This window comes from Puma concolor, chromosome D1 (genome assembly GCF_028749965.1).
Source record: "Puma concolor isolate L17-30 chromosome D1, mPumCon1.1.hap2, whole genome shotgun sequence".
Classification (NCBI taxonomy): Eukaryota; Metazoa; Chordata; class Mammalia; order Carnivora; family Felidae; genus Puma; species Puma concolor.
In genome coordinates, this window is record NC_141676.1 from 36,680,603 (window position 1) to 36,708,355 (window position 27,753).

The 27,753-nt window shown below is 34.1% G+C and overlaps 1 long non-coding RNA gene and 1 pseudogene across 1 annotated transcript in view; one reads left to right on the plus strand and one right to left on the minus strand.

Moving 5' to 3' along the window:
• LOC147576594 (uncharacterized) overlaps nt 1–27,753 on the plus strand; it is a 124,455-nt gene that overhangs the window by 47,679 nt on the left and 49,023 nt on the right. Inside the window, exon 2 of the long non-coding RNA XR_015241426.1 lies at nt 4,467–4,557. This is a non-coding gene — a long non-coding RNA (uncharacterized LOC147576594). The remainder of the gene's footprint in view (nt 1–4,466; nt 4,558–27,753) is intronic.
• Nucleotides 6,449–7,423, minus strand: LOC112865614 (small ribosomal subunit protein uS2 pseudogene; annotated as a pseudogene).

Consider the following 27,753-nt stretch of genomic DNA (forward strand, 5'->3'; position numbering starts at 1 on the left):
AAATATTAGAAGCCAAGTTTTCTGACTACAAATGCTAAGAACCTCAACAATCCCACTTATATCTCATAAGACTGCCACTGTTGAAAAAAAAGAAAAAAGAAAAGGATGGATATCCATTTATCAATCACTGTCTCAATTTAAATTCCAACAAGGGAATTTTGCGTGCATGAATAGGTAAAATGCTCATGTAATTTTTTTCACACCCACAAAAGCCTTGGGTAGATATACCACCTATAAGATTGTGAAATCATGAAGACAAATATTAAGAAAACAAATTCAGAAAAAAAATAATGTAAATATTAAAAACAAAGCTTTGTATGTGAAAATTTTATATATATGTCCTCCTAAGGGAACATAAATTGTTTTGATATTCTCAAATTATTTAAGTGTTTGACCATGTGCATTATGAAACAAAAGATGATTGATAAAATTATAATCTGAGGGCAAAGGAAATTGAAAGATATATGGTAGAAAAAAATTGTATCATCACAGAGCTTAAAATGACATTAGAAGCCAAAAAGTACAGTAAAAACTAAAGAAAATTAAACTAATGATGTTGACAGCAGGTTAGAGAAATCATCCAAAATTCAAAAAGAGTCCAAAAATAATATTTTTAGAGAAAGACATATATTGATATATATGGTTAGAAATAGAGAACCAAAACATAGACAAAAAAGAGACAAAAGCAATACTCTTAGATATACCAGAAGAAAATTGTACTGATATATGTATTAGTCTACAGGTTGACAGAGCTAATCCAATGATAAGTGAAACAAAGGTAAACATTGTGAAAGTATCAAATTAAAATTTTAAAAAATACAATAAACATTGATAGAAATGGGCAAGCCACTATTTCTCCTTCAAAGGAGAAAATAAATTTATATATATAATATATATAATATATATAATATATATTTATATAATAATATATATTTATATAATATATAAATATATATAAATATATAAATATAATATATATTTATATAATATATATTTGTCTTCATGTTTTCACAATCTTATAGGTGGTATATCTACCCAAGGCTTTTGTGGGTGTGAAAAAAATTACATGAGCATTTTACCATTCATATATATATACATATACATATACATATACATATACATATACATATATATATATATTATATCACTCATATATATAAAATGTTGAGGGGGGAAAAAGAGTTTGTGACACTAGAGTTCTAAATATAACTTCCAAGATATTATCTACATTTAAAGCCACAAAAATTTTTTTTAATTGTGGTATAATTCATATAACACAAATTTTACAATCTTAATCATTTTGAAGCATACAGTTCTGTAGTGTTACATATATTCATAGTTATGCAACAAATACAAAAATAATTTTTAATATCCAAAGTCTCATGAAATTCACTATCCAACTAATTTTTCCTGAAAAATATTATTTTAATAAAAGATAACTTAGAATAAAATATTAAGTGTGAGGAAACATTATTAAAAAGAAAACCTAGTTGGGGCACCTGGGTGGCTCAGTTGGGTAAGCGTTAGACTTCAGCTCAGGTCATGATCTCACGTTTCATGGGTTCGAGCCCCACATTGGGCTCTGTGTTGACAGCTCAGAGCCTGAAGCCTGCTTCGGATTCTGTGTCTCCCCCTTTCTCTGCCCCTCTCCTGCTTGCATTCTGTCTCTCTATCTTTCTCAAAAATAAATAATAAGCATTAAAAAAAGTAAAAAAAAAAAAAGAAAGAAAACCTAGTCAATTCTATTTAAATAATCAAGTAATTTAAATAAAAAATTATACATAAGTAAAAGATAAAAATTTAACCTACTAGAATTAAAAATTTTATTGCATATCAGTTAAAACTGAAGTGGAGGTGGGTAATGAGGTGGAGAAAATGAAAAATATTATTTATTTTCCATCTTGAATAAGAAAAGATATATTATTTCTGAATGTTCTGTATTAAAGTCAGAGGTTATACTTATTTAAATATATACCATTACATGCACTTAAAATAGTTATAAGGTATCGATCATATAGATCAAAGAACTAAAGAAAATTATACATGTATAATAGCGTATATATACCTATAAACATACATAGAAAATGCAGTAGTAAAAACTATAAAATGTAGAATAAAACAACATCAACCAATCTGTTATGACATGAAGTAAAATGGGATAAATCTACAATTTAAAAATATGCACTTTATGAGAGATATGCCAGATATAACAGCACTGAAATAAAAAGATTGAGAGGCTTCTACTTTAGGATAAAAGGCTTAACCTCACGCATAAGAACATTGGAAATGACGATAAAGGGAAATGACTACAAAGAGGAATAGATTGATGAATGATTGAGAAAGTGTTCAATGATCCTTAAAGATAGAACCAATTGTATTCATCCTCATGGATAAATAAGGGCTGAGTGATCTAGAGCTTAGGCTACCCCCAAGAAGAGAAGGCAGAAGACAGAGGGGCAATATTCTCACAACTGGTTACCAATGAAATGGAGGGTACAATATACGAGAGTGATAAACTCTTATAATATATTTTACTGAAAATAATTTTAAGGCTGGAAAAAATGTACAGGATAAGTGTAAATTCAAACCAAAAGAAAGCAAATGTAAATATTAATGCCTGACAAAGAAGATTTCGAATAAATTTAATTAAATGAAAGAATTGTGTGACTTTTATTGATTAAGTTTTCTATCTGGTCCTTACAGGATTAGCCCCAAATCATTAAATAATAAATAGTAATCATTTTGTAGGTGTGTGTGTATGTATAAGTAAAGAGTACAGATAGATAGATAGAAAGAGGATAGATACATGATAGATAGATAGATGATAGATAATAGAAATAATTGAAAGAAGATATTAATGATTTCCCTTATGAGTGTTTGCAACATATCTAATATAAATTTATATAGTCATTTATCTATCTTGCATAGGGTTTTTAGAAAATGTTTTCTAGATGCTATGTTTATAAGAAAAATACAGAAAAAGGCCATATTCCTCTGTGCACAGCTAAGGTATAGCATTAATGCAGCTGAAGTTATGCACAGCAGTGAGTTCCAGTGCAAATATAAGTCTAATTTAAACTCAAACTTTTCTTGCTGAGTAAGTGGCTCATTAATGGTAAGTGGCTCATTTAAAAAATTGTCCTGGAAAAAAAAAACATAAAATTACCCTCCATTTCATTAGTGCTAGATGTTTCCTTTTGCATATTTCCCTGAGCTGATAGTGCCTGGTGTTAATCACTATGTCAAGTTCAGATTGTACCTGCAATACTAGATGGAAAGCCAGTCGAGTATTCACTCTCATTCCACATCACCCCCTTGACGGTCTCACTCTTTCCTTGATAGTCAATTATTTTGGGAAATTATTTCTGCTCTGAGTTTTTTCTTTCCACTAGGATTAATTTAATCATGGACTTGTTTTCCCTACTCATGATAAATCATGGAAATTGGAGCCTCTCTCACTGGAGTGTTGTAAGGCTTCTGGCTCCACCTTTAAAGACATTTCCTCAGGATGGAAAACATGACATTTGGAAACTCAAAGACAAAATTAAATTTGTGTTTCCCCTATCTTTGTGTGTACACTCAATAGATTTTTATATAAAATATCTGGAAATTATTTGTTTTGTTTTTAAATATAGGTGCAGAAAGAGGTTAAAGAAATCTTCCAAGCTCCTTTACAATACTTGGCTTTCCATTTCAACAGCAGCTCTATGAGATAGGTAGTAACATTCTGACTTTTCAAATGAAAAAACACAGGATCTATGATATCAAATTATATCAAATTATATAATTTGTAAACCTGAATCTAGTGAACAGCAAACTTGAATTTTAAACCCAAACTTCCTTGAAACCTATTTTCTTTCTTTTTTTTTAAGTTTTATTTATTTATTTTGAGAGAGCTTGCATGCAAGCAGGGTGAGGGGCAGAGAGAGAGGGAAAGAGAGAGAGAGAATCCCAAGCAGGCTCCACGATATCAGCATGGAGCCCCATGTGGGGCTCAATATCATGAACCCTGAGATCATGACTTGAGCTGAAATTGAGTTGGATGCTTAACCAACTGGTGAAGCTACCCAGGTGCCTGGAAAACTATTTTATTTCTAACTACATCATATTAGGTTTTCATCTTAAATACATATTGCAACAAGAATGAAAATTAAAGAACAGTTCCTCTTCCAAACTCTGTAGTTCATGGCAGATTGTGCTGAGGAAAACTTTCATAAATGCTAATCTTTACCATCAGAAGTGGACACTACCTGTCAGGAAAATGCAAGAGCTCTGAGTAAGCCAGGGTATTTTTTGTTTTTGTTTTTGTTTTTTAATTTTATTGTTATGGACTAAAAAACTTTGCAGTTAGAACATTTAGCCACCAACCATCATGACTCTCTGGATTTGATGAAGTAATATTGCTTGCTTCTCTCTCCATGCCCAGAGAAGGGACTTAATTTTTCCCCTTATTTTTTCCCATTCAGGAAGCAGTGACTTACCTACCCCCTGATTGGTGAATTTGCAGTTCGAAAGTCTTCTTTTCTCTTCCTCCTGCTGAGTTCTACCTGACTGCAGGTAAAATGCATTTTATTTGACTCTTTGCCGTGCGGTAACAGAGGCCTGCACCAACTATGGGCTAGTTAGTATGAATTTAGCACTAAGGTGAAGTTATCAAGCCCTTTTTGCTACAAGGCTTAGTATTTCTACTAATCTACCATTTACTAGTGCAAATATCCCCCATCTGTAGGACTCCTGTGTCCACTGCTGCTTTTATTTTTCCTTTTAATTGGCTAGGGAAATTATTCACTGAATCCTTTCATACCATCCTGGTTCATGCTACCTCCTAGATCTACTTTTTTAGGCATCTTACCTCCATCACTGGTCCTGCCATTCCTGTTTCCTGTTCTTCCCAGAAGAAAATCTCTTCCTCAGAATTTGATACTTGATACTCCCTGGGTCTCCTTCCTTTACATGGTTATCCAGCTTAACTCAGATCCCTCCTCAAATGTCACTGACACATTCCAGGTCTGATTTTTTAAATATAAAACTAGAAAATCTGCTGTAATTATTACTATGCTTTATTATCTTTCATGCTTGGCACAATTGAAATTGCATTATATATTTATTTGTTTACTTGTTTCTCTCCCCCACTAGAGTATAAATTTAATGAGGCAAAAACTTGGCCTTTTTTTCTTCTTTGCTAGATCTATCGATCGATCTATCTATCTATCTATCATCTATCTATCCTAGGATATATACACAGTATAGCTGAAACATCTCTTTCTCTCTTGTTTCAGTCCAGTTCAGACCTGATTCATTCAATTTTAGGTATTCTTTTGCTATTTATTTTGCCAGTAATTAACTTTATTTTGCATCCTTTGACAATAGGTGCCATTTTGTCGACATCCGTAAATTCCTAAGATGCTAAAGAATGCTAGGCCTACATAAAACAGATACCTTGTTACTTTAGATGAGTATATCATGAATAACTTAAATATTTCTCCAATACTATTTGGGGGTACATATGTATATATGTATGTATTTTTCAGTTTAAAATATGCAGCAGTAAGTATCCATATGAATTTATATTTGCCAGTATATCTATTTTTTTTTTTTTTGAGGAATTGCTGAATAAAAAACAGCAACATCTGACAGTTCTTTAACTGTCAACTTGATTTCTTTGGGATTGTAGCAATTTATATATCCACTGACAAGAATATGCCTTGGTGTGCACATCTTACAATTTTATATTGCCATTCATTTAGTCTGTTATCTCCATAGATGAAAAAATAATATCTCAATATAATGTAATTACTGAACAGGTTAAAGTGTGTGTGTGTGTGTGTGTGTGTGTGTGTGTGTGCGCGCGCGTGCATTGGTCACTTCCATTTGTTCCTTGGAAAATTGCCTGTCCATGTCCATTTAAAACAATCAATATACCAGACAGGTAAGTGAGTAGGTATGTGTGATTATGGATAAAAGCTCTTCCAGTTACTGAAATATTTAACTCTTTTGTGCCTCAGGCACTATGACTGCTTTTGAAAACAGCTCTACATTTAGATTTTTATAAATAGAGTTCAGACTCATGCCTCCCTAGCAAAAAATTCTTCCTGCCAATCATTCTCTTCCTGATGATATTTTATTCATTTGTATTCTTTGGAATATGAGATAAAAGTCTACACTTTTCTTTGTTCTGTTGCAATATACTCTTGAATGTATTTTCACAGTCTGTTCAAGTCCTTAGAGAATACTGTGTCCTCCTTATAATCTCTCTATATCAGTGACCCATCTAAATTTATATGCCTAAAAATAAAAGCAAAAACCAAAATAATTAAAAACATAACTATACCTTATTCTAAATTGTTAAAACTAGTTCTGCTCATTGATATTTCTTCATTTATGAAAAGAATATAAGGTGATTAAAGTTATATTCTTGGAAAATTAGGATTTCTTTCATCATGTGATCTTATGTTTTTGTTTTATTTTTATGGTCAATTTTTTTGGTAAGAAACCATTTGTTTCCCATCAAACTTATTTCCATTTTGTTTGCCTTTGTGGAAGAGGAGCTTAAGGTTGTTTCTACCCATTCAGTGACCTGAGCAGTGGGAACCGTGGACCAGTCTTCAGTGACAGGCTGAGCACTTCAGTCTTTAGTAGGGAACTCCTGAATAGGCACAGAGGGCACCCGCATGCGTTCAGACCAGTCTGAGACTTCAGGTTGAGTAGCAGTGAACTCAGGAGCTGGAGCAGTCCATTCACTCTGAAGTTCCTCCCTGGTCACAGCCTTTTCACCTGCCCTTCCTTTTTGGTCTCTTCAGGATCTCTATAGAAGTACAGATCAGTCATGACCTCCCATGGGTGTTCACGGGAAATGGTGTCATGCTGCTCAGAAATTCTGGGCCAGCAATCAGCACATCAGATACACTGTGTGATCTCCCTTGTTGTTGCAAGGTTTAGCAATGTCCACATAATGCAGAGGAGAGTCTGTGTTACACAGAATGATGGTAGGCAGGTTAACATAAGATGCCTCTGTGAGAGGCTGGTAGTCAGCCTTGGGATCAGTAACCACCAGAAGTCTTGGCTCCTGGAAGGCTGCCTGAATCTGATTAGTGAAGGTTCCAGGAATCAAACAGCCAACAATAGGAGTGGCTCCAATAACAACAGCAAACTTCATCACAGCTTGCTGGTCAGTACTCCTGGATGATATGATGCTGATATCATCTGGGTTTTATATGGCAACAATAGCATGAGCTGCCAGAAGATTCTCCCAGGTTCTCTTCAGATTTATGATGTAATGCCAGCACTTATCCTTTTGTAGATATACTGTTCCATTTGAAAGTCAGGTTGGTGCAACGCGAGTGAGTTCCTGCTGTAAGGAATGAACACATCTTCCTCCTTCATTTGCAAGATATCAAGGGCTTTGGACACTGTGAAAGTTTCCCTTCAGTTTATGATGAGAATACAGAAGAATGCCCTATGGCCTCTCCCCGGGTAGCTCAGAAAATCTTTACTCTCAACTTTAAATCAGGCTTGTGGCTACTCCAGTCTTGACCTTCTTATTCCAGGTCTCAGACTGAGGTTTCCTTTTTATCACCTTGTGTCTGAGATACATCTTATCAAACATGGTCTAGTACTTGGTTTTCTAGAACTAGTAATGTTTTCCAGTCCTGCCAATACCACGTCCCTTGTATTTTCCCCTGAGATTTTATTTCTGTCTCATATTTCCAGATTACTGTCTTCTTATGTACTGACTGCTGACAATTATCTATGATTTCACTCTGTGTTCTTTTTTCAGGATTAAGCTGGTTTGGGTCTGCCTTATGTCTAGTCTTTTATCTCCCATGCTGTCAAAAGTTCCTTTCAGTACTCCAAATGGGTGTGGTCCTCTAGGGCCTGCTCCACCCTACAGTGGGGTTCCAGTACAAATTATGGCCTTGCAATTCATCCCCATTCTACCATAGCTATATAATATTTTTTAATGTATTTATTTAAATTCCATTTAGTTAACATACAGTGTAGTATTGGTTCCAGAGTGTACACACACACACACACACACACACACACACACACACACACATCTTTATGCATTTATCAGTTGATGGACATTTGGGCTCTATCCATCATTTGGCAATGTTGATAGTGCAGCTATAAACATTGGGGATCATGTGCCCCTTTGAATCAGCATTTTTGTATCTTTTGGATAAATACCTAGTTGTGCAATTGCTGGGTAGTAAGGTAGTTCTATTTTTAATTTTTTGAGGAACCTCCATACTGTTCTCCAGAGTGGCTGCACCAGTTTGCAGTCTCACCAATAGTGGGACTCTATTTCTCCTCATCCCCATCAACATCTGTTGTTTCTTGAGTTGTTAAATTTTGCCATTCTGACAGGTGTGAGATGTTATCTATTGTGGTTTTGATTTGCATCTCTCTTATGATGAGTAATGCTGAGCATCTTTCCATGTGTCTGTTAGCCATCTGGATGTCTTCTTTGGAAAAGTGTCTATTCATGTCTTATGTAACATTTTTGAGGAGTAAAGAAGCATGCTGACACCGCCAGCACTAAATTGTTTTTATCAGATATATACTTATTTCTCTTTTAAGTGACTTTTGTTATATGTGTTACATTTTTTAAGTCACCTCTGTCTTGTCATTGACAAATCAAAGATTATCAAAAACTGTTCATCCTTTACTAATTGATAAATACACTTTGATGCCAAAATTGCATGGTCATTGAAATGAAATGCATGGCAGCCCTGCAGAGTCGACGGCCCACTAAGTAGTGATAATTATTTGTCCATGAGACTCAGCTTGATCCAAAGTCATTTGGAATACCTTTTTCTTCTGTGTTCTGTGGTTTAGATATAAGAAATAAGAAAATAAGATTCTCTTATAGAGTCAGTCACAAATAACCTGGAAATTCAGGCTTATTTCGCTACCATTAATGTAAGGAAATTATGCTTGATTTAGAAGGAAATTAGTTATGCACATGACTCGAAAAATCCCCTCTTGTTTTGTGAAGGCACAGAGTGCCAATTAATTATATCTATAGCAACCACGAAAGTTTCCAGAAAATTACTAGGTTAAAGAGGACTTTTGACAACTGATTTTATTTTTATGTCCTATATAAGTATTATATATTTCTTGTACTTACTGGATTGTTTTAAAAATGCATAGAGCACTACAAAATTCTATTTCTAACTCTTTAAGAGTTCTGTTGCACAGGGATGATGACTGAGTTTGATGTGAATCGAGGAGAATTTTAAGTGGATTATGACATTTCAATTTGAGGACTAACATGCATCAGTAACATCAGAGATCTGTTGAAATGTGTGAAGGCTGAGATTAGGGGTGAGGAAAAAGAAGGTTAATGAGAAGGGTCAGAACTCCTCCTTGTGGGGCAAATTTTGAAGTGATTTCTTTCTCATGAATAATGGAGCTAGGCTTCAAAATAAATTTCATTATATATATATATATATATAGTAAAATAGTAAAATCCACCATGCTCAGAATGCAGTGTTTTTCTTTTCAAGTAAATCAATTTCTTTTTGGTTTTATGTCTTTTAATTTTTTTTCCTATTTGGGTCAAAGAAATCGTATAGTCATTTTCACAGGCCCCTAGAAGTCCCATTAATCAAATGAATTATAAATTTATTTCATTACCCTAAAATGTAACAATTCTATAAATTAATAATTATAAATATCTGACATTATCTGTGAATAAAAGTTTAGTACGTTGCTTTATTGATTAAAAATATAATTTCATGTTATGTTAAGTCGAGCAGCACCTATTTTTTCCCATAGGTTATTCTGAATAATTGAAGAGAATTATAAATGTGTTCTCTTTTATTTGCAGAGAATAGGTTAACAGCATAGCTATACTAAAGGGAATTTTAGAAGTTTATTAAGGAAACAAAAGAGATTAAAAGAAGGAATGGGGAAAAAGAAAAAACTAAATATGTAGAGTAGGCCAAAAATACATAGTGACTATACTTATAACATCTTGTGTGGTTAAAAGTAGAAATAGAATTAAAATACATGATAATTAATTTGAAAGCAGCACCATAATTTGTTGTGGACCAATCCATTCACTGAGAACAACTAGCCAAGCTGGGGTAAAAAAAAAGACAAAAATTATATTTGAGAGCATACCACAGCAAAGACTTATTAAATTATAATTCTGAGAGAGAAAATAACCTAAGCAAAATGAACCAGACATTTGGAAACACTTTTCCTTTTGAAGTAGTTTTCCAATTTGCCAGGGGGAGAAGTAGGGGGATTGTTACCTGGGATGGGTATTGAGCTGAGAAGTTAAGCAGAAATCTGAGGCTGAACATGAGAGTCCAAACTGTACCCTCATCATATCAGGAGATTGGTAGAATAAAAATTAGAGTTGAGCTCCTGTCATATTAAAGGCTCTGTAAACACCCAGAATTTTCTACTAGAATCCAAAAGACTCTATCTAAGGAGATAAACTAGACTGGAGATAAACCAGTTGTCACTGAAAATAAATTTGAAGCACCTAATTTTTGAGAAGATTAAGGTAATCTACTCCTAACCAAGCTGCCTGCCAGAAGAAAATTAAACCCTATCTAGAAGTTATGTACACAGATACCAAATAAACTATATAGTTTTTTATCTACAATTTGCTCAAACAACTCCACAGAAACATTTCCAGGTAAGATGCAGCAGTTTGCAGCAGAGTAATGCTCCTGTCACACCTAGCCAAATAAATTACAAAACCATACTTTTAAAGGCATTGGGGGACTTTGGAGGCAATAAGGCCTGCATGAGCTAAAATTCACAGGAAAAAAAACTGTGTTGGGGGGTGCCTGGGTGGCTCAGTTGGTTAAGTGACCCACTCTTGCTTTTGGCTCAGGTCATGATCTCACAATTTGTGAGATGGAGCCCTCTGTCCAGCTCTGTGCTGACAACATCGACCCTGCTTGGGATTCCCTCTTTCTCCCAGTCTTTCCCCCTTCTCTGCTCATGCAAAATAAATAAGTAAACATTAAAAAAAAGAATTGTGATGAGTTGAGGATGACCAGCTACTTTTGCTCCACTTGTGACATTGTCTGCTTCTGCCTGTTGGTTAAAATCAAGCTTGTTCCAGACAAGATACTTTCCAAAGACAGTAAGATAATCCAGTAATGCATATTGCAGAAACTCAGGCCTAGAGTAACACATGAACCTTTCAGTGGTCTCAAATTTGAAGCTAATTCTTAGCTCTGGGATTGGATACAGGGCTGGAAAACTAAGCCAAAAACATATATATAAGAGAGTTCACTATCTTCAATGTTTAGGGGGAAAAAGATATTCATGGGGTGAGGTCCTGCTTTTAGATAAATATAGTCTCTCCTAGAGATATTTATAAAATTTAAAATTGCATGGGCTGGGAAGCTGAAGAGCTAACTTGGGAACCCAAGAATAGCTGAGATTTGGGAACCCAAGAATATAGGACTGAGAGACAAGAAACCTTAGCCTTGAAAGAATCATCAGGTAAAATAGGGATAAACTGGCTGCTGACTGAATCTTTCTAAACATTAATAGATAATTTTTATGATTTAGATAAATCATATGATTGAGATAATAAAATATGACTAACTGTAAAAGGAAAATAAAGCAATAAAGACAAACCTACCAATGAACTGGATATAGAAATACAGATATAAACACTCAACTTGGAACATAAAAAGAAAATTAAAAAAATTTAAAAGTATGAGAGACATATGCAACACAGTCAAATGTGTTAGCATACAGGCAATTCAAGTTCCATGGAGAAAAGAGAGAGAAAATGGAAGAAAAGCAGTACATGAAAATACAATGAGCGGTTTTCAAAAATGAGTGGAAGACATGAATACGCAGACTCAAAAGGGGCAGCAAACCAGAGCAGTATAGCTTTACACACAGACAGGCACAGACACACACACATAACCAACTCTCCTCTATACATAATAGTAAAACTGCTAAAAAATGACACAAAGTGGGGCGCCTGGGTGGCGCAGTCGGTTAAGCGTCCGACTTCAGCCAGGTCACGATCTCGCGGTCTGTGAGTTCGAGCCCCGCGTCGGGCTCTGGGCTGATGGCTCAGAGCCTGGAGCCTGTTTCCAATTCTGTGTCTCCCTCTCTCTCTGCCCCTCCCCCGTTCATGCTCTGTCTCTCTCTGTCCCAAAAATAAATAAAAAACGTTAAAAAAAAAAATTAAAAAAAAAAACACAAAGTGAAAATCTTGAAAATATACAGGGAAGAAAAAAAATACATTACTATCAAAGAAAGAAATATTTGTTGACCTCTTAATAGAAACAATGGAAACTAGTGGCAATGGTATGGCATTAGTGTACTAAGAACAAATAGCAACCAACCTAGTAATAAATACTCAGAAAGAAAATCCTTAAAAATAAAGACAAGAAATAGAAGACAGAAATTGGAGGCAAGCAGGCTGACATGTAAAGAAAGGAATATTGCAGATTATAGTCAAGAGATAGCAATGGAAACATGGATGTGTAGGAGAAAATGAAGCAGACTAAAAAGAGCAAATAAGTGGGCAAATATAAATAAGTGTTGATTAAAAATAAATAACTTAAGGACACCTGGGTGGCTCAGTTGGTTAAGCATTTCACTTTGGCTCAGGTCATAATCTCATTGTTCATAGATTCAAGACCCACCTTGGGCTCTGTGCTGAGCTCAGATTCTGTGTCTCCCTCTATCTCTGCCCCTCCCCTGCTTGCGCTCGCTCTCTCTCTCCCTCTCAAAAATAAATAAACATTACAAAAAATGAATAACTTAAATAAAAATGAACAATATTTATACTGGTCTAATGAGGTTAACCCTATGTAGAACTGAAATCATGGAAATAAAAGATACATATTGTGGATATAATTTAATAGATTTAGGGCTCTAGTAGAATTGGGAAAAATGTAAATATTGGTTTTTTTGGACTGTAATAAGATAATGGTTGATGTTACAACCCTCTGAGTAATAATTTAAAGAAGAATTAAACAGTGTGTAAATGATAATTTAATAGAGTTTACAAAGATATAAATGCATGATTAATTCAAAAGAGAAGGGGAAAAATGGAACATAAAAACTGAATCACACATATGGGAATGAATAACAGGAAGGTAAAAGAAAACAGAACCATATCAATGATGATAATAAATGTAAATATATATTATACTCCAAGTAAATGACTCAATTTGGGGACTGAATAAAAGTACAAATTCCTCTTATATACTGCCTAAACGAGTTACACTTTATTTTATTTTTTTTTTTAATTTTTTTTTTCAACGTTTATTTATTTTTGGGACAGAGAGAGACAGAGCATGAACGGGGGAGGGGCAGAGAGAGAGGGAGACACAGAATCGGAAACAGGCTCCAGGCTCCGAGCCATCAGCCCAGAGCCTGACGCGGGGCTCGAACTCACGGACCGCGAGATCGTGACCTGGCTGAAGTCGGACGCTTAACCGACTGTGCCACCCAGGCGCCCCTAAACGAGTTACACTTTAAATCTGAGGATGAGAACTTTTAAAAAAAAATGCTGTATAGAAAATCAAAAGCAATTTGGTACAACTCATTAATATCACATAAAGTAGATTTTAATGCAGAAAACGTCCTTAGAGATAAAAGGGATTTCATAATTATTAAGGAATTTAATTTAAGAAAAAGATGTCATAATTCTAAGTCTATACTCTAAATAACACATATAAAGAAAAAATTAAGTGCAGAAAAAGGAAAATAGGCTCATAATAATGTTGACATATTTTTAGCAAACATCTAATAAGCTAGGAGAAAAAACAAACAAAATTTCTATAAGGTTAAAAAGCTTAAAAAATCTAAGTAACAGATTTAACCTAATTATCATATAAAAATAGTGTAAACAGTAAATGACAAATAACCATAGTATGAGGTTTATATTGAATATTCACCAAATTGGCCAGACACATACCATAAAGAAAAGTTCAATAAATTTTAACACTTGGGAATATTCTTGGTAAATCTCTAACCACAATGGATCTAAGCTAAATAAAAATCAATAAAAATAATAAATAGAAAAATATCAACTAAACGGGAATTAAGCTACATATTTATAAATAACGTGTGTCAAAGAAGATATTAGCAAGTATTTTAAATGAATGTAATTAAGTACAGATAAAGATGTGTGACTCAGGTAATGTATAGACTTAATGCATAGACTTAGGGATACAATATAAAGGGAAAAAAGAGTGTATGTAAGTGACAAAGCACTAAATTCTACACCTGAAACTAATATTACACTGTATGTTGACTAACTGGAATATAAATAAAAACTTAAAAAAAGAAAAGAAATTACTTAAACCTTTATATCCAAGGCTAGGAAAATCAGCAAGTAAAAATGAAATAAATTAGAAGGAACAACAACAAAAATCAATAAGATGTTAAAGAAATAACAGAAAATCAGCAAAAATTAATGGGTTCTTTGAAAAAAATATAAAAATCAAGTACTTGAAAGAGCAATTAACAGTAATAAAAGAAAAAATATCAGTAGCAAAAATTAAAATTATAGAATCATTAAAAAATATGTAAATGGTCCTTGACTTACAGTGGATCAACTTATATTTCAACTTGATGATAGTTTAAAAGTGATACTCATTTGGTATAAATCATATTTTGAATTTTGAATTTTGATCTTTTCCCAAGCTGAAGATATGATAAGATCCTCTGTCTTGATTCTGGGCAGAGGCAGTGACCACAGCTCCCAGTCAGCCCCACCATCACAAGGATAACAACTGATATAATTGTTCCATACTCATACAACCATTCTCTTGATATATTCAACACTTTATTACAAAATAGATTTTGTGTTAGATGGTTTTGCCCAGGTGTAAGATAATGTAAGTGTTCTGAGAATGTTAAAGTTAGGCTAGGCTAAACTTAAGATATTCAGTAGGTTAGATGTGTTAAATGCATTTCTGACTTAATTATATTTTCAACTTACATCAGCTTTATTGGGATGTAACTCCATCATAAGTGGAAGAAAATATGTATAGAAGTAAAGTTAAATAGGTATTATGAACATTTTATTTCATCATGCATTATTTGACAATTTGGAGAAAGCAAATTGATTTCTTGATAAATGCTTTACAAAGATGACAGCAGAAAAAAAATCTGAAGTATCTGGTGTTAATTGAGTAAATTAAATCATCATTGAAAAACTTTTCCATAAAGACAGATCAGATGGTTTTACCAGTTATTTTTTCCAAATATTTTAACAGAGGAATGCAACTCTTTAATAAACCATTCTAGAACATGCAAAAGAGGCAGAAATTCCCAACTCTTTTTTATAAGACCAATAAAAACTTGCTTCTAAAGCTTTGAAAAGATACAGCAAGTAAAGAAAATCCGAGACAAAATAAAATTTTCTCTTGAATGTAGATGAAAAATTCCTTAATAAAACAATAGCAAATCTAATATAATGATAGAAATGAACATTATTAACAAACAAGATTTATTTTAGGTAAGGAAAGACAATTTATAATTAAAAAATCAAAAAATATAATTCACCACAGTTGAAAAAAAATTGTATGATTATTGCAATAAATATGGACCAAGCATGCGAAAAAGATTCTTATGATAAAATTCAGCAAAATTGGAATTAAGGCAAACATCTTTCTTTTACACACACACACAAATTCACACACAAAACTAAATAAAAACTCAGTGAAATAAATGGAAGTATTCAATATATTCTCTAAAACTGGAAGCAAAACACAAATGCCCTCTAGCTCCCGCTCTGTTAAGTCAGTGTTAAAACAGGGAGAAAAAAAAATACAAAGAATAAGAACTGGAATAAGAATAATAAAAGAAATTCCCATATAATAAAGTTATAAATGTTGGAGATTATTCTGAAAAGAAATATTTAAATGAATAAGTTTACTTATCAAGATCATTTGTTACAAGTTCTCTTTTTTTTTCTTAATTTTTTTAATGTTTATTTATTATTGAGAGACAGAGAGACACAGAGGGTGAACAGGGGAGAGGGCAGAGAGAGGCAGAGACACAGAATCCAAAGCAGGCTCCAGGCTCTGAGCTGTCAGCACAGAGCCCCATGAGGGGCTCGAACTCATGGGCAGCGAGATCATGACCTGAGCCAAAGTCAGCCACTCAACCAACTGAGCCACCCAGGTGCCCCTCAAGTTCTCTTTTTAATAACTAATTTTATTTTTACGTGAGGAAAAAGAATAGGCCGAAAAAAATGTAAAAGTTATATGGTAACAGTAACTTCAGCAATTAACCGAAAACTAATTTAACAAAAAATGAACAAGGCATTAATACTGAAAAGTCCAAAAAATGAGAAAAATTAAAGGAAGATTTAATAGATGAAGCAATATACCACTGTGAGTTGAAAGACTTAATTTTTAAAATGATAGCAATACCCTTTAAGTTGATCTAGAGATTGCAAGCAATCTCAATTAAAATCCCAACAGATTTGTTTGTTAGTTTTTGTGGCAATTAACAAATTGACTTCAGGAATGTATATGTAAATGCAAAGGGCAATGTTCAGACAACATTCTGAGTTAAACAAAATTTGTTAGCTCTACACTCCAGATATAAGACGCATTATAAATATGCAATAATAAAGATGGTGTAGAATAGGTATCTGGTGGAAGCATTTAGAATCACTGAAAATGTTTCCATTCACATATGCTCACCTGTTTGATGTCTAGGTGATAGTGCAGTGACGAAAGGACGATTTTTGCATAAATGGAAGGATTGGACATTCACAGAGGAAAAAAATATATGTGCACTACTATTTTAGACAATTCACAAAACTACTCCCAGAATTGTTTATCAAAACGTAATACAGCAAAGTTTAGAAAATTGCCTAATAGAATATCCTTGGAGTGGATTTTTTTTTTTGAAAGAAGCTTCTAATAGAACTAACCATGAATGAAAAAAAAAATAACTTGTACAGTTTTAAGATAAAAAACTTCAGAACATCAAATGGCATCATTAAGTGAGTTATAATCAAGTTGCATAATAGAATAAAATATTTCCAATGCACATACTGAACAAGGGATTTATATTCAAATCCATTAAAAATTTCTACAAAAAAAAAAGAAAATAGCAAAAACTAAAAGGAAAAGGTACAAGAAACATGAATTGGCATTTCACAAAATAGGGTATATGAAAGTGTAATAAAAATAGAAAATGCTGCTCAAGCACATTAGCCTTTGGAATATGCAATTTAAAGTTACAATTGAATATCACTATACACTTACTAAAATGGTAACATCGAAAAATTTAAAAATGCTACCAAATTTCGATAAGGATATAGAATAACTGGAACTCTCCTAAATTAATTGTAGAACTATAAATTGGTACAGATATTTGGAAAAGTTGTTTCTTAGTATCTATGAACTCTGAATGTATGATCCACTTCTACATATATTCACTAAATGTATGTCTACATATGGTCTTAAATGTGCACACACACACACAGATGCTCTCAGAAGAATTGTTTGTAATAGTCCAAACTGGAAATACTCAAATGCTTATCTAGAAAAGAATGAATGAAAAACTGTGGCATATTCATGCAATGATATACTACACATCAACAAGAATGAATGAACTTCAAATACATAGAACAAAATGGAGGACTTACAACTATAATATTAAGCAAAAGTAGGCAGACATGAGCAGGTCATGCTGTATTACATTAGGCAAAATTTCATTAGGCAAAACTAATACAAGTACTTAAAAATTATGATAGCATTGCCCTTGGGGTGAGCAAATGTTACTAAAAGAAGCACAGAGACTTCTGGTGTCCTATTTATAATGTTTCCTCCTATTGGTGCTGTCTACATGGATGTGTTCACTATGATAAAGATATTTGACCCTAACATGATGATTTCTGAACTTTTTGGTATATAAGCTTAAGTAAAATATACAAAACAAAGCAAACAAACAATTATATAATGCAGCTGTCACCATCCTTTACTAAAATTCATATGGCTATAAATGCCTCCTTTACAAAAGAAGACTAAAAATCAATGATCTAAGTAGCCATCTAAAAAGCGAGAAAAGGCAACAGCAAACTCAACATATAAGAATGAAAGAAATAATGAAAATAAGAACAGAAAATAATTACATAAACATCGAACAGAGAAGATGTGCAATGTAATTTGTTTTAGAATTTTGCTTTAAAAATGTATGTTTCATAGAAAATAACATGGGCTTATTTTGTAATAATTTCAGATCCACCCTTAATCTAATTAATTTAATAGATAAAGACCTCTTCTACCTGAATTCTCTCAATTCCACTCCAAGAAGTGACTGTTAAATGCTCCTGTGTTTCCTTGTAGATAAGAGTATATACAGGTGAATATGTGATATGATATTATGGCATATTATTTTCAAGGATGTATTATTTTATATTTATTACCCAACTTACTTTCTATTTATTATAGATAATATGCATTCCTTATCAGCATAAATGACCTATTTACATGTCTATACCTATATAAAAATGTACTGATACCTAAAATGACATATTACCTTTAAAATTTTTTATTTTTTAATTTCTTTTTATTTTACTTATTTTTTAAAATGTTTATTTATTTTTGTTTGAGGTAGAGACAGAGTGCAAGCAGGGGAAGGGCAAAGAGAGAGGGAGACACAGAATCTGAATGAGGCTCCAGGTTCCCAGTGTCAGCACAGAACTCAACACAGGGCTTGATACCACAAACTGTGAGATCATGACCTGAACCGAAGTCGGACACTCAACTGACTGAGCTACCCAGGTGCCTCTAAAAATTTTATACCCTGTGTACACAAAAATTTACCTATCATAAATGTACAGATCAATGTTATCACAAAATAACTGAATCTTTGGAATTAATTCCAGTTCAAAAACCTAAAACAGAAGTCATGACAAGCATATATAAAATGTCTTTGTTGTTGTTATCTTGTAAAGCGAAGAATAAGCTTTCAGGGAAATATAATAATGTAATAAAAAATAATATATTTACTCCTATCTTTAAGTTTCCTTAAGCATTTTCTCAGGGATCCAATATTGTCGTGCCTCTTTTCACCATATTGTAAGCATTCTGACAGAGAACTCCAGTTCAGTTCTACATGAGGAGATCTGAACTGTTATTGATCTTGGAAGTATTAGAATTGAAATTCCTACGAAGTATAGGTTCAAATCTTGTCACCTTGGCTACCTGAATTGTTTATTAATTCAAGAGGATTTGAAAGCACCTTGCAGTTGGTGAAAAGGTCACTGATTTCAGAGTAAATTTTAAATGATTCAAAGTCTTAGTATCTCATCTTCTGGAGCAAGGGGAGTAGTCTGGGAAGGAGCCACATGTGTCACACATGGAGTCAGCACAGGTTGAGTCAGCTAGAGCTGAGGGTTGGCCTCATCTTTTGGGGCAGAGTCAGGATAGTCTTCTGATTACAAAGACCCTGAGGATTCAAAACTAGAAGAGAGAAGTATTTGGCCTTGGGGACTTTGTCAGTTCATCTTTGTTGGGAGATCCAGCCCTCTCATCCCTCCAATGGAATTTGTCAGTCCCTTTTTACTTTCCCTGGTCTCTGTTGCCATGGTAACTGTTCAGAGCCCCTACTGTTTAGTTCATCACTGAAAAGGCAACATTTCAACATTTTCTGACACAAATTGGCAAGATATGTAGCTGCTGGCAGTACTATCTCAGCAGGACTCCTGGTAATGTAGTAGGAAATGTGTGGTAAGGCAATTAGAAAACACCAGTAGATAACTGAACATTCCATGTATAAGAAAATGCCTTTGGGAGATTTGCTACAGTACTTCCAGTGTTTGGAATGCACTGCATTTAGTAGCAATCTTCAATTCAATGAACACATTTTGTGTGCATGCAGACCTTACACTGACTAAATCACATACAAACAAATGGATGTGATCTCTCACCTCAAGCAACTTGCACTCTATTGGTACAAATAACATATATTCAATCACAGTTAAACCAAGTCTCATTGTGTGTGGGATCTGAGTGAACAATTCTAGGAAGGCTTCAAATAGGAGATGAAATTCTAGGCGCCCTCTCTTGTGCCTCTTATGGTAAGGTTATGGGGGAGGGCACTAGACACAGAGAAAACTACAAGAGTGAAATAAGCCATGGACGTGCTTTAGCCAGATTTGCTAAAGAAAGACAGAAAGTCTCCTATGAATTCAGAGTAGGTGTAAACAGAGTGGCAGGAGATACAACTGGAAAGGTAGATAAATATTCACTTTCGCGTATTTTACACCAGTGTTTCAAATCATTCTATACGAAAGTTAAGCTAATTTTTTCCTAATAAATAATCACAGGATGCACAAAGAGAAATAGATTTTCCTTTATTCAAGATGGAGTAAAAATAGCAAATACTATTAATAATATTAGCTTGATGCTATAATAAGGTGTTATATTAGTTTAAACCATTTAAAATGACCAGTTTGGGAAGTATAAAACAGTTCAATGTCAAAGTTTTACATCAACTTCATAGGTAAATTTCCATTCCATATGCTTAGACATTGATTAATTCACTAATTTATAATGTTGCATAGATTTTTAACATTCAAAAATACTTACAAAATTGCTTTTTCCTCTAAATTAAGTGGGTCCTAGAACTACATACATGTGCATTTACATATACATTTTATATGTGACAGCTGCACTAATTGTGTATGAGGAAGTAACTCTCAAATAACACTGGGATATTTAATGTGCATAGTTCCTGTATATGAAGGGATCTATCTTTGGAGAGTATGAATATCAGTTCATGCTCATCCAGGTGCCACAACACGTTCAAATGATGGAAATAATGGACTTGAAGACCTCATGAGTCTGATGGTTTCTAACTCAATAAAATGAAAAGTTCTAGTATAAGGCATTGTTTTTGGAAACATTTCCAAGGACATGTTTCTTGCCATATTACTAGGACTTTAAATTAACCTGAAGAATGCTGTTGGTTTTGTTTTGTTTTGTTTTGTTTTGTTTGTTTTCTGAAAATATGTGCAGCTGATTGTTTTCTACTTTGAAGCCCAAGAGCAACTCATATTACTGATTGGTGCCTGGGATGAAACTAGAAAATAACATTTCATTCATGAAAAGGGACCTCTCTCTCTCTCTCTCTCTCTCTCTCTCTCTCTCTCACTTGGCCCTTATTTAGAAAACAGATTATTTCCCTTAGACTAATTTCCTTATAGAATTTTAGAAATGTTGAATTATTTAAAATACCAGAATTTTGTCATGGTTGGAGTTAAGTATGTGTATTTTTTTTCTTTTTCACCCTTCAAGTTGCATCCTGTTTTGCAACAAAAATTGACCTTTACAGAGAAGAGGTGTATGTATGTTCAAGGGATCTTTGGAATTTTCATGTTAACGTACAGTGATTACAGTTACTTTTCTTCTATTCTGTTTGTGCTTTTTTTCATTTGTTTTTATGGATGAAAAGAACTGCAACCAATGACAAGCTTAGTGAAATACTATTTGAAAGCAATGTGACTTTAGCCATATCAATAAGAAACTCCCCCAAATTGTCTTCACTACTAATGTATAAAAGCATTCCAAGAGCTAACTGCTGATGAAATTTTCAGCTAGAGACCAGAGAGACAGCAGAGCCTAGAAACATGGTTCTGGAATAGGGATGGTAAGTATAATATACTACATTCCCAATGGAGGATCATTTGCAGAATATCACTCTAGGAGACAACTGGGACCCTTGCTTCTTAGCTTTCTGATCCTTGTGCCACCAAAGGAAACATCCTGACAGATTTACAAACCTCAGCATAGCAATGATAGGAAAGATAGTGTATGACTTTACCGCCAAAAGGATTTGAGTGGTGTGCTAGGCAGAATACTAAGCTGACTCCCAATAACCCATGGCCCTCTGTAATCCCCTTCCCTTGAGTAACTGTGAACATGATGGGATATTAGTCCTTTGATTATGTTACATTATACAGCAAATGTGAAGTGCTATGGCCATACTGATACTTTATTTCCTCATTAATAATATAAGATATAAAGAAATAATGTGTGAAATGTTCCTTGCACAGTGCCTATGACAAATAGTACTGGATGACAGTTATTATCATTAGTATTAATATAAAAAACACTCTATCATTCTAGGACTCTTTGTTAAACCCCTGCATGTAAATATTACCAAGCTACCTTCTGTAAGAAGGCTCCCTTGATCTCTAAGACATGTATAATTTTGAGAGGTTCTTTATGTGCCTTCAATGCAATATTTGCCATATACATATGTATATGTAATATGTACATAATACATAATATTATGTATATTATGTGTGTGTAATATGTATATATTACATACATATATGTGTGTGAGTGTGTGTGTGTGTGTATCTATCTATCTATATATATATATATATATATATATATATATGTATGAAATGTGTGGTGGGGAGAGGGGAAAATGGGTGATGGGCATTGAGGAGGGTACATGTTGGGATGAGCACTGGGTGTTGTATGTAAGCCAATTTGGCAATAAATTATATTCATAAAAAAAGTATTATAGAATTTTTTAATGTTTATTTTATTTTTGAGAGACAGAGAAAAAGAAAGTGTGTGAGTGGGGGAGGGACAGAGAGAGAGGGAGACACAGAATCTGAAGCAGGCACCAGGCTCCAAGCTGTCAGCACAGAGCCCAGTTTGGGGCTCGAATTCACGAACCTTAAGATCATGACCTAAAAGAAAGTAAGACTCTTAAGTGACTGAGCCACTTGGGTGCCCCAGAAAGTAAGCTTTATTTATTATTATTATTACTTATTTATAAGCTTTATTTATAAATCAAGCTCCATGAAGACAGAGATTCTGTTTCATTTATTACAGTAGACAAGGCCAACAAACATTTCTCAAATGCACGTGCATACTGAAATATACTTATTAAATGGAGATTGCATGAATTCTTCTAGGGTAAGGCCTACCATTCCCTTCTTGGTCTTCCCGGTTTTAGAATTTTTGTAGTAACTTATTGACAGACCTTCCTGATGTCATCTGTTCTGAAAGGACAGGAATATGAATTGAATCAATTTTATAAATGTTTACTAAATTAATTATTCTACTCTTGCCATGGTTTTCTCTGGGAAAAATCCTTCCACAGGCAAGAATACCATCTTGTCAACATCTTAATTTAATTCTATATTTTCACATATCACCTGTCCTCATGCTTCTCTTTTTATATATCTTTCCGTTCGTGACAACTACACTGGCCTTTTGAGAATTCATTTCAGGGAAATAGGTAATTTTATTTTCCATGTTCCAGTCTCTCTTATAAATGAAAATAAAGTCCTTTGCTTCCTGTGCCTCTGTTTTCAGCTTCCTAAATGACCTGTGTATAGCTGTCCACCTTGCTTATCAATACCCATTGGTTACTGTGGCCTTGGGTATCAGGGTAGATGTCCTGCTAAATTCATGGACCTGTTAGACACATGAAGGAGAAGCTTATTATGTTTTTATCTTTGCAACTTGGGTCAGAAATAAACTTGTCTTTACTTGCCATTTTTTGATATATACTTTAAATATTTTATGGTTTTGTCAATTATACCTTGATAAAGCTGAAACAAGATTACACCTCTAGACTGTTGGCTCTCAACCAATGGTGAAATACACATCCCTTGAATTTGGTTAGTTTATGGTTTGGGCTAATAATAAGTTCTACTCCTCTTAACAACTGAGTGTTGGGGCACCTGGGTGGCTCAGTTGGTGAAGCGTCCAATTTTGGCTCAGGCCATGATCTCACAATTGGTCGGTTTGAGCCCTGTGTTAAGCTGTGTGCTGACACTGGGAACCTGGAGCCTGCTTCAAATTCTGTCTCTCCTTCTCTCTCTGCTCACACTGTCTGTCTCTCTCTCTCAAAAATAAAATAAACATTAAAAAATTAAAAAAAAACAACTGTGTGTATTTCATATGTTGTACATATGTAAACACATAGAAATGGAAGTACTGGGTATTAAAGCAGACAGAACTCTGACTTTAGTAGCTATTATCGCTGGATGTATTAATTTATTTTAATTTTTTTTAATGTTTATTTATTTTTGAGACAGAGAGAGACAGAGCATGAGCAGGGGAGGGTAAGAGAGAGGGAAACACAGAATCTGAAGCAGGCTCCAGGCTCTGAGCTGTCAGCACAGAGCCCGACGCGGGGCTCGAACTCACGGACCATGAGATCATGACCTGAGCCGAAGTCGGATGCTTAACCGACTGAGCCACCCAGGCGCCCCGCTGGATGTATTAATTTAAACTCCCACTGGTAATATGAGTATTTCTGTTGCTGAACATTCTTGCCAACACTTGGTGTTATCAGTTTCCTTTTTCTTTTTTTAATTTTTAGCCATTCTTCAGGAATTACGATGGTAGCTCACTGGAATTTTAAATAATATTTCCTTGATGACTTAGTATACTGAACATCTTTTCATATCAGATGCTTTCTTATTCTGATGTTTTTATCCATTAGAAGAGACTTATGCTTTCATTTTTCTCAGTATTTTATTATGAATATTTTCAAACACAGATGAATGTTGACAGATTTCATGGTGAAAATAAGTATAACCAGTACCTAGATAACCATTAATGTTTTAATTAATGGCTGTTTAATTAATGGCTGTATTAATTGGCTGTATCACATTATCTTGCTGTTCATTTAACTCCAACACAGTCATTAATGTATCCTATTTATTTTGATGTTTTTCAAAGGAAATTAAAGTAAATTTCAAAGTGAATTAAAGAGATCAGTATCATTTCTATTTTGAAGGTTAGTTTTGAAGATTATAAGATTTTATATTAGAAGTTTGTGCTTTTATCATTTGAAAAATGCCTTCTGTTTTCCATCATTTCATCAGTCACTTATCAATCTTCTGTTGCTCTTTGAAGGTAATGTGTCTTTTTTTTAACTGCATTGAAAATTTTATCTTTATGGTTTTATCTTTAGCAGAGTTAGTATAATGGGTCTGAGTATTTATTTAGTTTATTTTACATTGTTTGAGTTTGTTGTAGCTTTATAAATACCTAGCTTAAATTATTACATATTCTTGGGAAAACTGTTCAATATCTTTTCAAATGTTGCTTCTTCAATTTTCCATTCCTCTATGGCACTATAATTCCACTTGGTCAAACCTTTTGCCACAAGATCATAGACCTGTTTGAATTTTTCCCATTTCTCATTTTGTGTATTTGCCTGGCCATGGTTTTCTGATCCTTTCCTCTGCTGCATCTAGTTTATGTTAAACTCACCCATTTTAAGTCTTTTATTTCAACTATGATATTCAGTTTTTAAAAATTTCAATTATTCAAAATCATAACTGCTCTTCTTTGGAAAGATCCTCATCTGTGTCATCTATTTTCTTGCAACATGTAACGATAGATGTTTTAATGTTTATTTTTGAAAACTGATAGCTACTTCATCTGAGTGTGTATTGTTTTTGTTTTTCTCTCTTGGTTCAACTTGTTATGCATGGAAAATGTTCATAAAAATTGTGGTGGTCTGTATGATAATTTACTCTTTCAGGTATATTCTGTTCTCTGGTCATCTACATAAGTCAAGTCACTTTACTCCAATTAAGAAACAAAACCAAAAACAAGCTGTTTTGGGCCACAGTTATTATAAGGTCAGTGATTGTCTCCTTTTGCCCTCTCCAGCTTAGAACCCATTTTATTTACTAGGGACTTTCTTTCTTGATGTATACTCCATCTCACTTCTTCCATCTCTAATATTAAAGTTTCTTCTGGTTTTTAGTGGCCTTTTGTAGAATGTCTTGGCCTCTTGCCCGGATGCAGCATAACACATCAGCAAATGCCTCAAATGGAAGATAATACAGTGTTCAGCCTATTTATTTGCACTACTCTCTTGGGAATCTTGGCCCTTCAGATTTGCTCTCTTGATAGCTTCACACTCTAATTTGTCCTTCTTCAGCCTGTGAGACAGCCCAAAGCTGTGCTAACTTCTCTGCTTCTTAGCTGAAATCCACCCACTGAAATTTTATTATCTCTCCTCTTCCTAAGAACAGCCAAATCCTGAACTTTCGGAATGTCATTATCCATTCTCCCAGTTTCCTTTTCTCCATAATCTCTATAATCTTCTATGCTCAAGTTCTGATGGTCTCAAAAGTCCCTGTTTCCTTTGAAGAGTCCCTGCTGCCACAATACTTTTGTATTGCTTTCTTTTGCATTCAGCATTTTTTTTTCTTCTCAGAAAATATTGATTTTCTGCAAGGATATCTAACATAATTAGAAATGGGAGACTCAAGGATTTAATGTACATGAAAAATATTGGTTCAAAAATGAATTGAGTTTTTCTTGATTTTGGGGGTTGAATTTTGAGCTGTATTAGAATGGGCTGAACAACATAGTATCTGAGTTAGATAGGTCCTCCTTTTTCTGGCTCCAAAAACTCCCAACCTAACCATGGACAGATATAGATCAAGGCCAAAAGTTGAATGAGATATTTTAACTCAGTTTTTTGACAACTGGCAATGTTCAGGAGTTAGGAAACAGAAGTTTTGTAGTATCTATATGGCCCTGGGATGATGAGGTCTCAGTAGAAGACAACTTCACTTTTACTACTTGAGTCTTGTTTGTTTGTTTGTTTGCTTTAAGTTTAGGTCGTCCTGGGAACCAACATACTTAGCAATGGCATCAGGGTTGTCCTGCAGTGTATCAGCAGCTATGGTAGCAACATAACTCAGAATTCCAGTGGCTTTTTGGACAGAAGGCACCCAAGAGGGTGCTGAGAACAAATGTATGATAAGAATGTTGATTAATACCTGAAAGATGCAATCTGGGATGCCAGCAGTCTAGTAGGAAATGAAATAGCATGGAAGGTAAATGGTTTAGTGAAATTCAGTGAAATGAAGAGGTATTCTGTTTATATATTTTTGATTTTAATTTTTGAAATTCCAACTCAAAATCTGTCTCATTTATGCTGTATGTTACAAAAGACCTTGCTGACCTCTGATCACACACATTCTTTTCTTTTTCCCTTTACATTAAAATTAATTTTTTTTTCAACGTTTTTTATTTATTTTTGGGACAGAGAGAGACAGAGCATGAATGGGGTAGGGGCAGAGAGAGAGGGAGACACAGAATCAGAAACAGACTCCAGGCTCCGAGCCATCAGCCCAGAGCCGGACACGGGGCTCGAACTCACGGACCGCGAGATCGTGACCTGGCTGAAGTCGGACGCTTAACCGACTGCGCCACCCAGGCGCCCCTTTACATTAAAATTAATTTTATACATTCTTTTAGGTTGTGATTTCTATCTATATGATTAAATATAAACATAGGTGATAATACAATGTGTATTATCATCCTATTGTTGCTGTAGCAAATTACCACAAACTTATCAGCTTGAAACAATGAAAATTTATTATCTTCCAGTTATAAAACTGTCACAGTGTCACTGGGTTAAAGTTAAGGTGTCAGCAGGACTTTATTCCTTCTGGATGCTCTAAATGGAAATGTCTTTCCTTGTCTTTTCCACCTTCTAGAGGCCAACTTCATTCCTTGGCTCACGACTCTATCACTCTGTCCTCTGCTTCCATTGTCATGTCTTTCTCTGATTCTGACTTACATGACTTCCCCATTATAAGGACCCTTATGATTACACTGAGCTCACTCAGATAAGAATTATCTTCCCATTTCAAGATCCTTAATTACATCTGGAAAATTCCTTTTTCTATTTACAGTACTGTATTCACATGTTCAGGAGATTAGGGTATGGACATACTTGAAGGCCGTTGATCTACCTACCACACTAAGT